We start from the raw sequence: 15,010 nt of genomic DNA, 5'->3' as shown, positions 1-15,010 counted from the left end.
TTATGTGGTTTAGCAAATCTAAATATATCAGTCGGCACAGACAGCCAAGAGAAGATCATCTGACCTATACAGGTCAAGTTGTTTCTGTAGCTACTATGGCAGACAATAAGTTCCTACTTGCACTGAATACACAAATATATACAGTATATATTCAACTTAATTTTTTAAAATTCATAATTGCACTTCTCTACAGTATATGTTGTACATTTTAAGCGTCAATGTTGGTCTCAAATTTGGACCAAAAGCTCATTCTATTATAATTTACTTTTTGGTGTGTTTACAAGAAGGCAAACTGTTAATCCCTTACTTACAGCTTGTTTACCTAATAAACGTGAAAGTAAAATATGCCTTGCGCCAGAGGAGTTAAAGAGTCTGTATAAATACCCTGTTTCAAACAAATTCTGTACTAGTTTTAATACTGTAAAACTTCCAATCATGCTGCAATCAGCTAAAAGTCCCACAGATTTCAGTTGTTTTTTTCCATGATTGGATAGGCCAAGGCACATTGTGTGACCCCTAAAAGAGACTCAGTGATAGATACATACTGTAATCTTAAATTGTCACTGCTGTTAATGTTCTAACTGATTAACAGACCGTCTTCAAAAGAAAAATGATAAAATGTAAATTATAGCTGAAATAACCTTCATATACAATTCATCTTTGGCAATTTACTAGGGAAAATCCAATATTCCAGCCCACTGCATATCCTGAATATATTAAAACTGTTTGCTTTATATAAGGTTCCACGTCAGTACACAATGTTGCACTTTAAAGGTGAATTCAGCATGTTTAAAAGCCTCATATTTAGCAACTATCTTATGTTCCATATCCTATTTTCCATTAAAAGGGCATCAAAGAGCAATGATATAGATGGAGCAAACTTTATTTAGACATTTGGCTTAGTTAGCTCAAGTTAGCTTGACCAGATCACTCTACCAAATGTAGGTCATTATCATAGCTTGTTGTCAATAAAATGACCATTGTTGTGCCACACTATTATATATATATATATATATACACACACATAAACAGCCAGAGTGTTAGCCAAACCTTTAGTCTTACCACAATAAACACCATTTTTTGTGTATAAGTCCTGTAAGTGCGGATCCCTTCATTGGTGCATCATCTGCTTTTTTGGACCAACACCCAGGCTCCTGTATTCTATATACACAATAAATTTTTCTTTATTTTTCACTAAGACCTGTGAGTGCGGCATCCTTTATCTTTTGTACTTACCAATCTACATACTGCACCCAGGCATCTGTAACCCTATTATGACGTGAGTGCCGGCTTCTTCTCTTTATACTATATATATATATATATTTACCAAGAGAAGGATACCGCACTCGCAGGACTTACTTGGAAAAAGTTGATTTATTGTTCACAACATAACACTGACGTTTCGGCTGTCTCCACAGCCTTTCTCAAAGTCTGTTTGAGAAAGGCTGTGGAGACAGCCGAAACGTCAGTGTTATGTTGTGAACAATAAATCAACTTTTTCCAAGTAAGTCCTGCGAGTGCGGTATCCTTCTCTTGGCATACTTCCTGAATTTATAATACTGCACCCGGGCGTCCAGTGATCTTTAGACGTGAGTGCCGGCTTCTTAAAAGACTATATATACTGTATATATATATATATATACAGTCCAAAAGAGTTTCAGCACACCAAACATATAAATGCAAATTACCTAGGTGCTACCTCCGTGTATCCAATTATCCACAAATCCAGAAGTATAAGGTGCACACCAGGATTTTAAATATAAAACATGACTTTTATTGCATCATACTATATCATCATCATATATATATATAAAATAAAATTGTAATATCTGAATTCATACAATTATATCACATAAAATATATGGCATAAAGGCATGAGTTGGAGTGCCAATGATTGCAATCACTGATTGAGTAGAGCTAAGACATTTTGAAACTAGTCAGGAAAATAGAGTCCTTCTCCGATTAGACTGGGTCACTGGCACCCACCCATCTGAAAAGTCTTAGAGCCATCATAAAAGACTTCACAGAGCTGTAGCATCAAAATAAATGGATTGTAATAAGACGTTTTATTCACATGGAAGTTAAGAAACTCTTGTTTTTATTTTGGAGTGACAAAGTAATGCCCAACAGGCATGAAATCAGTAATGATCATGCATAAAATGGTTTCTTATCAGAACATCTGTACAATCACAAAATAAACACTGATACAGTATATGAGCTTTTTAAGGAAGGATGCCACATTGTAGATGCAGTCACTCCTGCAATGGCCTTATTGAATCTAGGTTTAGCCTCTTTGAGTGTGACAAAAAGATCTTTGGTGATACCTGTGCATATCTTAGTGGCAGCGAGATTGTTTATTGCACGGAATTGGAAACAAGAAGAACTACCAAAGTTTTTTTTTTAAATTGGCAACTTTTTCAATTTTACAAGGAGGGTTGAATATAAAGAAGCTAGTTGATAATAAGTTATACCTAATTATTGTTATTTTATGATGTATAACATGGTACCATTTTTTTCCGTTTTTCACTCGCATTCTTTTTTTTTTTTTTTTTATTTCACTCATATGTAGTGAGGGATGTATATTGTACAGGTATGGGACCTGTTATCCAGAATGCTCGGTACCCAGTGTTTTCCGGATAAGGGATCTTTCCATACTTTGGATCTCCAAAATATGTCTGCTAAAAATCATTTAAATATTGAATAAACCCAATAGGCTTGGTTTGCCTCTAATAAGGATTAATTATATCTTAGTTGGGATCAAGTACAAGGTACTGTTTTATTATTACAGAGAAAAGGGAATCATTTAACCATTAAATAAACCCAATAGGGCTGTTCTGCCCCCAATAAGGGGTAATTATATCTTAGCTGGGATCAAGTACAGGTACTGTTTTATTATTACAGAGAAAAGGGAATCATTTTTAAAAATTAGAATGATTTGTTTCTAATGGAGTCTATGGGAGATGGCCTTTCCGTAATTCTGAACTTTCTGGATAAAGGGTTTTTCGGACAAGGGATCCCATACCTAAAAGTATTCTTGTGGAAAATGTATAAATCGTTTAAAAAAACACTGGTATAAAACATTAGATTTAGCATTTACAAGATTACTTAAGTAAAGCCTGCCAGAGCTAATACACTGTGTTGACTTATAGAATAGAATATAGAACAGTGGATTTATTGGATGTCAAAAGGATCTCCATTCAGAAGGTGGGAGATCTTACAAGATCTTACAAGTTGTGCTCACCCCTAAACATATTTGAACCATAAAACAAAGGATGGTGTGACCACATACAGTAATTATGCTCACATTTATATTTGAGCAACGGCCATCTCTTTATTGATCCATTCATCCATCTCAATTTTCAGCTTTAATAAATATATGTCCTTTTGTCCCATTAGACACAAAAGTATCAGCCTTCCTTCTTAATTCTTGTGTGCTCAATGCATCACTCAATAGGTCTTGGTGAATTAATAGCCAAAATGGTATATTAACCAGAGAATTTTTTACAGAAACCCCAATTTTAGCAGTATATATAAATGAAGCAAACTGTTTCAGAACATTCCAAGAGAAAGGACTCTGAGTGCAAACACTCTCAAAATACTACAGTTCCCCTTGTGTTCATCTGCTACCCTTAGTTGTTTTTATCGCTGTATAGTTTTACCTCCTAAAATGGTTTGTTAGTCTCTACTAATCAAGTTTAAGGGTGTCTATGACCCTTGCCATAAAATAGAAATTGTGACCAGTGATGATTCTGAGCTGTGGAAGGTAATTGTATTGTATACTTTTTGGGGCTTATTTCATTGAAACTTTACTTATTTCTCATACTAAAATGTCAGTGCAATGCTTTCTATTTTTTAAAGGGATGAATGAAACAATTCTTTTGCAACAGGTATGTATCAGTATCAGGTATATATTTGTATCAGTTATGTCTCACTGTCTACTATATGTGAGGGACCTAGAGGTCTATTAGTGGCAAGGGTTCCCGGCAACCTAGGATGGGGGTTCATACGTGCAATGATATTCCTTCTGCCTTTATTACCAATTGAATTTGTATTAACCTGGCCTTTTGTATCTAACCTTGTCAAGGTAGCAAGATAACTTTATAAAATATACAGAAGGAAACAATAATATACAAGAAAGAAACTGTGAAAACAAAACTCAGGCCATTTGGCTTTCATGAAAACACAAAGTTTAAAAGATATTTTAACACTCCTAATTCAAATTTTCTTTTGAAGCCTTTGATGATGTATTTTGAATGCACTCCAAAATATCAATCTGTTTTCTACCATCATCAGACACAGGTACGCCAGAAACAAATAATTACAGAGAACTGATTTATTGTTTATCATAATATGGTTTACTACCTGTTCTCAAACTTGGCAGAGAAATAGAACATATAACCACATCACAGAGGTCCAAAGTGTCTAAAGTTGTTTTGTGTTGGCAAGATCAATAGTAATATATATTCTGTAAGTGTCATTAACACTAATTACTAATTACTAATTATTACTTACAGTGGTACTTGAGTAACTTTAATGGGTTATGTAAACTATGGCTTTAGTTCTGTTTCAACACACCCATATATATGTGCTTACGTTGTCTCCAGTTGTACTGTGCACAGGAGGGAGTATAGAGCACTGTATATACAGTAAAATCCCTCAGGAGGGATGGAGAAGCCTTATGTAAAGGAAGTTCAAGCACCATTAAACAACAAATCTTCAGTCCTACTGTGCAGCACAATATTATTTAGGAAGTCCTTTGCCTGCAACTCTGCACCTAAAAATTCTACTTAACAATTGTTAAATCTTTCAGGCAATTATCCGAGGAAGGAGATTAGAAAGAAGAATTCAGCACAATTAAGTTAAGCCACTGATGATTTATTAAATTTATGTTTGCTTACTTCTTCTCTACCCATAAACCACCTTTCAAAAATGGGAAGACATAAGGCAGGGGTCCCCAACCTTTCTTACTCGTGAACCACAGTCAAATGTAAAAAGGCTTGGGGAGCAACACAAGCATCATAAAAGTTCATGTGGGTGCCAAATAAGGGCTGTGATTGGCTATTTGGTAACCTCTATGCACACTATCAGCTTACAGGAGATCTTGTTTGGTAGTACATCTTGTTTCTATGCAACTAAACTTGCCACCAAGCCAGGAATTAAAAAATAAGCACCTACTTTGGGGACATTGGGTGTAACATTCAAGGGGGTTGGTGAGCAACGTGTTGCTCACGAGCCACTGGTTGGGGATCACTGACTTAAGGGAACCTTAAGAAACCGAGTTTACAAACTGCAGTCCATGTTTGCTTCCTAGGCAAGCTGTGTCAAGGCTAGATCCTATGAAGTAATTTCTAGTAAAGACAGTGCTACATAAGTTAGAGACATTTCTATAGCTCATGGTGGTTGTTAGTGTGCTTCTGTTATGTTCTGCCATGGAGGAGGTCATCAAATGAGCAAACCTTTGTATAGCACAGACACCTAGGTGGCCAATTAGGTCCTTTTCTGATGGAATTCTTCAGCCTTCAGATCAATACCAAGTGAGAAGATCATATTTTTTTTTATTTGTCCAAGATAACCCAAGTCAGCCTGTGTGTGGCCAGCTAAGTCTGGAATATAACTCTAGGACAAAAATACTTGTAGATATATTTATCTACTGCATTAAGTAAACATCTTGAAAAAAATGTGTCCATCTGAATTTCATTCCTGTTTTATACTGTGTGCTGTAATGATAATATCACTTACTGTATGTCCATTCATGGCAGAATATCCAGATACTATGCTGTACATGTAAGTTGCAAAATAATAAATAACTCTAGTAATATATTTTGCAAGTGAATTCTGTGTATAACTGTTAAGAAACGCAGCAATTACAAGTTTTTATTCTTATATACCAAGACAAAGGTACAGCCAATGTTGTTAAAAAGCTAAAATATGGATCAGAGATCAATCAAAAGTCTAATTTGTGTTTATAGATATATGTCTCATTGCCATAAATAAACACATAACAATACAACAAAAGAAAATAGTAGAAAGATGAAAGACAAATATAAAATGAAAAAAAGAAGACAGTTGTGTTAGCCATTGGACACAAGTTGTGTGATAGTATAAATAAGACAACAATGAAGTAATAGTAACAACAGTTAAGACAACAATGGAGTAATGTAATACAAGTCTAATAGTTTGTAATAGGTCTAGTAATCCATATTAATTAATCAGATGGTTGTTTTCAAATAGGTGAACTTTACATGCTACCTAATAACAATTGTTGCAATGGTGAGGAGCAAAATGGAGCAGAAAGAACTGATGTGAGTTAAGGCTTAAATTTAGCTAATTGCCAGCTAATTATTAGATAACTGTGGTTAAGTGGACTTTAGTCCAGGTATTGCACTGAAGGGCAACTTTAAAAGGGTATACAATATAATATTGCTAAGTGCACTAAAACCAATACAGTGTTAAAGTTATGCTCTCTTTCTACTCTCTCTTACAAAGCACAACAAGCCTTTGTTTAAATCACCTCCACAAAGTGGGGATATCGGTAAATATGACAACAAATCAGCAAATTTAACTAAATTCACTGCCTAAGTTGCTATAAACAGGTAATTGGTATTCCGAAAATGATAAAATAATTGTGTCATGCAAAGATTGCAGTGCAGCTCTTAATGAGTCTGGGGTCCATAAACATTTCTTGGTGGGCAACATCCAACTCTAGATCCTCCAGCTGGACAGTCTTGATTTATGCCACATCACTTACATGTACTTTGGTTTTCACCCTTTGATAAAGGTTATGTGGTATTCTGTATAACATCTCAGTGTGCTTCTGATGAGCTGGAAAGAGCTCTGTGTTCATATCTGATGGTACATAGTGAGAAAGTAATAAGCACTTTTACCTCACTACTCTCAGTGATAATTTTAATAATGTCAGAGGGACGTAATTCCAAATGACCTATAAATTTTATTGAAATTAATTCTGCTCGTTGCTAATTTATCATTCCCAAAGCTGTTGGTTACTTGATCATGAATAAACTGTGAAATGTTATGCATTTATTGAACACACAATATGTGTTCATTTAGTTATTATTTTCAGAAATCCAAGGATAGTGTTTTCAAATGCTTGGGTAAAAGTGCAAGGCCAAATTTAATATATTAGTTCAAGTCCAAAATTTAGAAGAATGTAACCTTAATGTGCTTAGTTGTGGATAGTTTTCATGGACAATTATGTATTTTGATTTGATAAATACAATGATATCCTAATTATTGTGGTTACTCCCAGAGCCTGTGCACAACATGTTTATATTGGTTAAGTAGCTTCTATACAGGTATCGGACCCCTTATCCGGAAACCCGTTATCCAGAAAGCTCAGAATTACGGAAAGCCTGTCTCCCATAGACTCCATTTTAATCAAATAATTCAGAATTTTTGAACTGATTTCCTTTTTCTCTGTAATAATAATACAGAACCTTGTAATTGATCCCAACTAAGATATAAATAATCCTTATTGGATGCAAAACAATCCTATTGGGGTTAATTAATGTTTTATTGATTTTTTAGCAGACTTAAGGTATGGAGATTCAACTTACAGAAAGATCCCTTGTCCGGAATACCCTTGGTTCCGAGCATTCTGGATAATGGGTCCTATACCTGTACTGATAAAGCCAGTGATATCATTAAACTAGTAATGTACAAATATATCAGTCAAAACACCACAGTGCTTCCTGTACAAGCAGTTTCTGTGCCAGTTAACAACATTGAATCACACAAATGACCAGTCATAGCAATGCTAGCAAGGCATGATGCTCTACCAGATTGGTGCAGGAGTTGCCCGCCAGGACTTTAAGGGCCTCCCTAACAATTTGTAGGGCCCCCCTCTCGATGTTCACACCTCCTGCACACCGTGAGCAAACGCATGTGTGCATGCATAACTTTTTTTTCCTTACTTCAAATCTTTGATGCAGCTGTGCAGGCAGAAAGGAAAACTATACCCCCAGAGCAAAAACTTAATCAACAGTTAAATATTTTTTATATTCCTTTATCATATAATATGAACTTTTTATAAGAGTCTTCTATTACTAAGGGGCAGATTTATCAAAACCTTACTGCCTGCCCATTGTTCTGCTATCAGCTGCTGGCTCCATCGTGCAGCTCAGTAAGGTGTGACTGTTTATCAGAGCTATTGGATGTGGTCACTAGTGATGAACGTATCTGTCCTGTTTCGATTTGCAGAAAAATTAGCGAAACTACACGAAAATTCGCAAAATTGTGAAAAATTCCCAAAATGTGTTTGTTGCACAACTTTTTTGTCGTCAGCTTTTTGTTGTGCGCGTCTTTTTTTTTGTAATATTTTCCAAAAAAAATAATTTTCCAATATTTTATGGTGCCCAGCCTTATTGCTTCCTCAAGGCAGTTCTGCTTCAGCGCAAGCAAGACACTGCATGGCCTCATTTCTTTGGTTCCACGCCAAAGGAAAAGTTAAACATTTCATACACATTTGACTGGATCAGAAGTATAGAATGGAAATTTTCAGACCTTTAAATCAGTCTTTTGCTTTTTTTTTTATAGCCCACATCAATTCACAGCATCCTCTGTTTCTCTATTGTTTACTGCTCCACTTATCCGTCTAGTGTTTCAGCTTTGAGAACTCAGCAAACTAATCTCCGTGTAGTTTCCATTCAGCATTTCTTCCACCATGTAATAAAATGAGTTTAGAAGGCAGAAAAACATTTGGATGAAAGACAAACATTTAATCACAGACAACAAGTATCCCATGTAACGCTGCACTTAGCCAACCGTGCACTGCCTAGAATCTTGGCTAAATTTCATTTAGAAACAGGCTACTAAACAATGTCAATAAACATCTTCAGGTTATGCCGTGCTCAAGAATATTAATATATACTTACAGTACATACACGTTGGTAAATTATTCTCCTGTTCTTCTGCTCTTCATACTTATAGGGCCATGTTTATTTACATTAAAGTACAGGGGTGTAGCACAGCTTATCATTGACAGTATTAGGTGGTAGCGTCCTGAGGTTGGGTGAAGTTCTTACACAAAGGGGCACATTTACTAACCCACGAACGGGCCGAATGCGTCCGATTGCGTTTTTTTTGTAATGATCGGTATTTTGCGATTTTTTCGGAAAATTGTCGCGACTTTTTCGTTACTAATACGATTTGTGCGAAAAAACGTGAGTTTTTCGTAGCCATTCCGAAAGTTGCGCAAAATCTGGCGATTTTTCGTAGCGTTAAAATGAAACGTCGCACCTTTTAAGTTTTAACGCTATGAAAAAGGCGAAACTTTTCGCGCAAGTTTTAACGCTATGAAAAAGTCGCCAGATTTTGCACAACTTTCAGAATGGCTACGAAAAACTCGCGTTTTTTCGCGCAAATCGTATTGGTAACGAAAAAGTCGCGACAATTTCCGAAAAGTCGTAAAGACGCCGAAAAAATCGCAAAAAATACGAAAAAGTCGCAAAATGTTCGTTTTCAAATCGGAATTTTTCCAATTTGGTTCAGTTTCGTGTCTTAGTAAATGTGCCCCAAAGTGTAGACTTGGGGTACAATATAGTTATGCACAGTAGTAATTAGAGCATTTATACAGCAATTATAAGGATAAGAACAGCACATACCAAAGCCTAGTAGTTAAGTAAAGAGGGGGATATGGGGTTGTAGTGTTAGATCAGGGTTCTACTCCAGCTTCTGTCAACTTGAGTCCAGTAGATGGGGTGCATTATCAATCTTTATGCTCATGGAGCTTTTATCTGGCAACTCACACCACTTTGCATCTATTTGCACTTTATTCCCACCCAAAATGCTTCTGAACTGTATGATTTAAACTGATCTCAACTGAGCTGTGAAATTAATCTCTGTCAATTCACCTAACTTGAGTTGCCTGCTGCTGAATAAACAGTAATCATATGGATATCAGCGTGCCGCATTTCTCCTCTTAGCAAAAACTCATTTGTTTTTTTTTTTTATCTCTTCTGTCTCTATTCTATACAAGAAAATAAAGTCACTCCACTTTGTCTTTAATTTTCTTTCTATGAGAAATCTAAAATATGGTTTGTGTCGGGCCAAAATGGCTTCAGATTCCAGAATCAGCAGTTTAGAACTGAAATGAATACATTAGGGTAAACAGCTGTCTCTGAGTTGGGTCACTGGTTTTGTTTTTACTCTAATTATTCCAGACTTTCATATAGAGACTGTGTTATATGCCAGATGATCACTTGGTGAATAAAGTATGAAGCAAAGGAACAGTAATAGGGGCAAAGTAATAATACTTTCTAATATTTATAATATAGATTGTTTTATGGTTGTGTGTATTAATAACATTTATAAAATGTTAATGTGAAAGACCTCTTACACCCATCTATTCCCGGTGGTGAATAGTGATAAGTGAATTTTTTAGCCAGCGAATTTCCACATTTCGCCATTTGCAAATTTGCGGAAAAATATGTTGCGCATAAAAAAAAGTGGCAGTCTGGTAAAAATGGGCGTGGTAAGCCATGCAACAAACACGTAATGTGAACAGATTTGCTCATCACTAATGGTGAATCACATGCAAGTGTGCCCTGAAGGTATCGATAAGCACAGTAGTCTTGTACCTAAATTACACACAGGTAATATTTCAATGTAGGGAGCTGAAAATGTCCCCATGATTCCCACATCCAACTAGTAAAAATGCAGTGCATGCACTAAATGCAAATCGACGCACTGATTATATACCTTGGAATTCTTGGAAAAATGCTGCATCATGGGTAAAAACCATGGTAATTTATGTCTAAAATGGCACTTTGCACATTGTACTCACACTTATAAATGAGCCCTACAGCCTAGGAGTGCCCTTTAAAGGAAACTATACTCCCAAAACTATATATTATCCAACAGATAGTTTATATTATGTTAAGGGACCTATGAAAGAATGTTGCCAAACTGGAATATATATATCAGGTAATTTTGCTCTTTTACATCCTTTGCCTTGAATCACCATTTAGTGATGGGCTGTGTGCTCCTTCGGAGATCACATGACCAAAAATAATGCAGCTCTAACTGTAACAGGAAGTAGTGTGGGAGCAAAAGACAGAACTCTGTCCATTAATTGTTCCATTAACCTACCTGTAGGTGTGCCTTGACTTGTTTGTCTGCACTGTGAATCCTATGATCCCAGGAGGCGGCCCTTAATTCTTAAAATGGCAATTTTCTATTTAGGATTACCCAAGAGCACATACTACTAAAAATGTATATTTTTATGAAGAAAGGTTGTTTTTTTTTATTTAGATGAAGAGCAGTAACTGTGCAAATGTAATGAGAGAGGCAAGTCCATATGCTGTATACAGATGGTAAACAATAACAAGTCAGTGTAGCAGGTAAGAGGTCTTGGCAGTGAGCAAACAAGAACAAGTCTGTGTAGTAAGCAAGAGATCTGGGCAGGCAAAAAAGTCTTTGTAGCAGGCCAAGGGTCAACCAGAAAAAATCAGATGAATAAAGGGCAAGGCAGGTACTCCAGAAGCTCAGAAAATTCAGGAAGGAATTGTAGAACAATGCTCAATAATCCAACACCTACGGTAGGAGGCAGCTTTAGATTGCCACTGTATTAGAAAATTGCCTGCAGATTGTGAGGCTCTGCTAGGATTCAAGCCAGGGACCTTTGCCTTCGCCCACTTCGTCTTTTCCAGTCCTAGTCTTCGCCCACTCCATACTGTCCTGTCCAGTCCTAGTCTTTGTCCACCCTGTCCTCACTCCCGGCTGTCTCAAATCCTGCATCCTCTTCACCCTGCACGCCAACCTGATCCTGGTTCTTCCCCACTGTCACCCTGTTCTTGTTCCTTTTCTTGTTCACACTTTATCAGCCCCTGCCTTAAAGACTCACCTTTCCCTCCTTCTCCTCTTTAGTGGCCCCTACTTATTCCTCACACAACTTCAACTAGTGCAGTTGGAGCTCAGAGCAACAATATGCCCAGAGGGGAAGAAAAGATAGCAAAATAGGTTATAAGGTAAAATTTCCAAAGCCTCCTGGGGCTCAGTGAGGAGGAGCATAGATCTACGGTATCAATACAAAGTCCTGAGTTCTAGGCCCAACAGTTCTTGACACTTGTGCTGTTTATTGTACAGTATCTTACCCTTCTCCATTTGAACTGCAAGGTACCATATTGATATTCATCTGAACCTTCTCCTCTTACTGGGAAAAGTCTCATAGATAAAACAATAACTACCATTAATGCCCCCTTATATAGTATTAAATGTCTTCTATTTGCATATGCATAATGTAGCATTAATTACTCATATGTACTCGTGTTTATTATAGAGTTCAAGATATTCTTTGTCTTTTTCCAGATAAGCTATCTTATTAATTTCTTTGGAACATGATTTCTAAATTGAAATGTGTTTTGAAAGGTTTCTTTATCCATTTCCAGTCCGATTTATAGTTATTTAGATTCCTAAAATGTTGACTGTAAGCATCTCTGAGTTAATTTCTCACATATAACTATTTAAGTGGCTGTATTCATCACATTTATATCTACTACAATTTTCCTCATAAAAACTGCTCTGGTCCATATCACATTCTTAGAGTAGTTTATTTACAGTTTTTATTGGCATTATATTTTTATTGTAAATTATTGGTCTCAAGTTTGCCCTGTAAATGCCTTCTCTTTTACATTTTTTTTAAAAGGTGTCCTTCTCTTATGTGCCTTGTCTTTCTTCATCCTGGATTTCAGATGATTGTTGTTTCTCTCATTGTTAACATGATTTTTCTTAAAACCAAAAGCATTGAGAGTTGCCAGACAGCAATGTAATATTGTACAGGACCCATTATCCAGAATGCTCGGGACCAAGGCTATTCCGGATAAGGGGTCTTTCCGTAATTTGGATCTCCATACCTTAAGTCTACTAAAGAATCAATAGAACATTAATTCAACCTCCAATAATTATATCTTAGTTGGGATTAATTACAAGGTACTGTTTAATTATTACAGAGAAAAAGGAAATCAGTTTTAAAATTCTGAATTATTTGATTAAAATGGAGTCTATGGGAGATGGACTTTCCGTAATTCGTAGCTTTATGGATAACAGGTTTCCGGATAAGGGATCCTATACCTGTACCTCTGTGTGCCCAGTTTGGACACAGGGAAGTCTGATGTGTCAGTCTTGATGCAGGGACATTGGATGTATCAGTCTTTATACTAGGATGTTGAATGTGCAGATCTTGATGCTGGGATGTTAGATGTGTCTTTCAATCTTGATGAAGTGACATCTTGACACAATAATGAAATGCCTTTTTATTCTTTGCCAAACAAACCATGAGGCCACGCTAAATTTCTGATAACAGGTGGGCTCTAGTTCACATAATAAATCAAATGGGAGGGGGAGCAGAAACCAAGGCTTATGTTTGGAAATATTCATCTATAATGTCTTATGAACAGAAGTTCCAGAAAAAGGTATGCCAGGTTTATACCCTGTCTTCATATCCAAGAAGGGGGATTTAGGGTATCACGTTAGGCTGAGATAAGTAAAATTATAATAAATGTACTTCTGAAGTTAATTTTACTATGTGATATTTTAAATGCTGGTCCAGTCTCCATTACTATTTCTTTATTGATATTGGAGCTGCCTTTCCTTATAAAAAAAAAAAAAAGCTAACATGCCTTATATGTATTATATCTATGTTTGTATAGAGTAGGAAGGAAAACATTATTCAGAGTAACCAGTTTGCTGTAAGAGGGAATCAAAAAGAGCTATAATACAAGACAAAACCTCCTTACACCCTTCACATTACTTTATGCCTATTAAAACAATGTATCAAGTCATGTCTTGATGTCTCTAAAAGGTTTCTATGGTTCTTAGTATTAAGTGAAAATTGATTTACATTTTCTTTGTGCTGTATTGTTACTGGAACATAATATGTTGTGGGAGTATGTTGATGCCTGTGTGCATTTTGATACTGGAACTCTATAAAGCTAGGAATGTGTCGTATGTACGATGATTACAGAGAATGGGAATAAGCAAACAAAAATTCAAGCAATAACAGACATCAACATGATATTTCTAAATTTCTAAACAGGGGAAGATTTGAAATTTGAAAATTTGAAATTTCATCCTGCTGCATTTATCTATTTTTAGCATTGTAGTTTGTATTTGGATATACAGGTATGGGATCCATTATCCGGAAACCTGTTATCCGAATTACTAATATCTAATTCGTTTTTATTAGTGATGAGCGAAATTTAGCATGTGTGAATTTTTGGTGCATGCCATTTTTCGCGTTTAGCTAATCTTTTTACGATTCGCTCATGACTAGTTGTTATTAGTTCCAGACTGGGAGAAATGTTTGCCCCTGTAATTACTTCCCCTCTTCTTTTGTTTTTCTTATCAAGAAGTATCTTAATTTGAGCTAAGTGTTACAATAAACAGTGCTTAGAAATAGTGGTTGCTGCATGCTTGCATAGGTAAAGTCAGACCCGGCCTGGCAAATGCCAGAGGGGCTTCTGTAAGATGCCATAGACAGGCACTATTTAGTGGGCTTGTGGGGGCTGATTGGGCCTCTGTGTACTTGAAATGCCAGGGCCTAATTTGAAGCCCAGTCCAAACCTGGTGAAATTGTACAGCAACCTAACTTCTAGCACTGCTTATAGTGCTGGACCTAGAAGATTAAGGGGCTGATTTACTAATCCACGAACGGATTGAAACCGTCCGAATGCGTTTTTTTTCGTAATGATCGGTATTTTGCTTTTTTTTCGTCGCTGTCGCGACTTTTTCTTAGCTGACTTGCGCGAATTGTCGTGACTTTTTTGTAGCCATCACGAAAAAATCAGAATGGTTTGCCCGCCGTTTACTAGCGCTCAATACGAAAAAGTCGCGACAATTCGTGCAAGTCGTAACGGCTACGAAAAAGTCGTGACAATTCGCGCAAGTCGTAACGGCTACGAAAAAGTTGTGACAATTAACGAAAAAGTCGTGACGGTGATGAAAAAAATCGCAAAAAATACGAAAAAGTCGCAAAATGTTCGTTTCTAATCTGATT

This window comes from Xenopus tropicalis, chromosome 3 (genome assembly GCF_000004195.4).
Source record: "Xenopus tropicalis strain Nigerian chromosome 3, UCB_Xtro_10.0, whole genome shotgun sequence".
NCBI lineage: Eukaryota > Metazoa > Chordata > Amphibia > Anura > Pipidae > Xenopus > Xenopus tropicalis.
Note: the sequence above shows the minus strand (reverse complement) of the source record.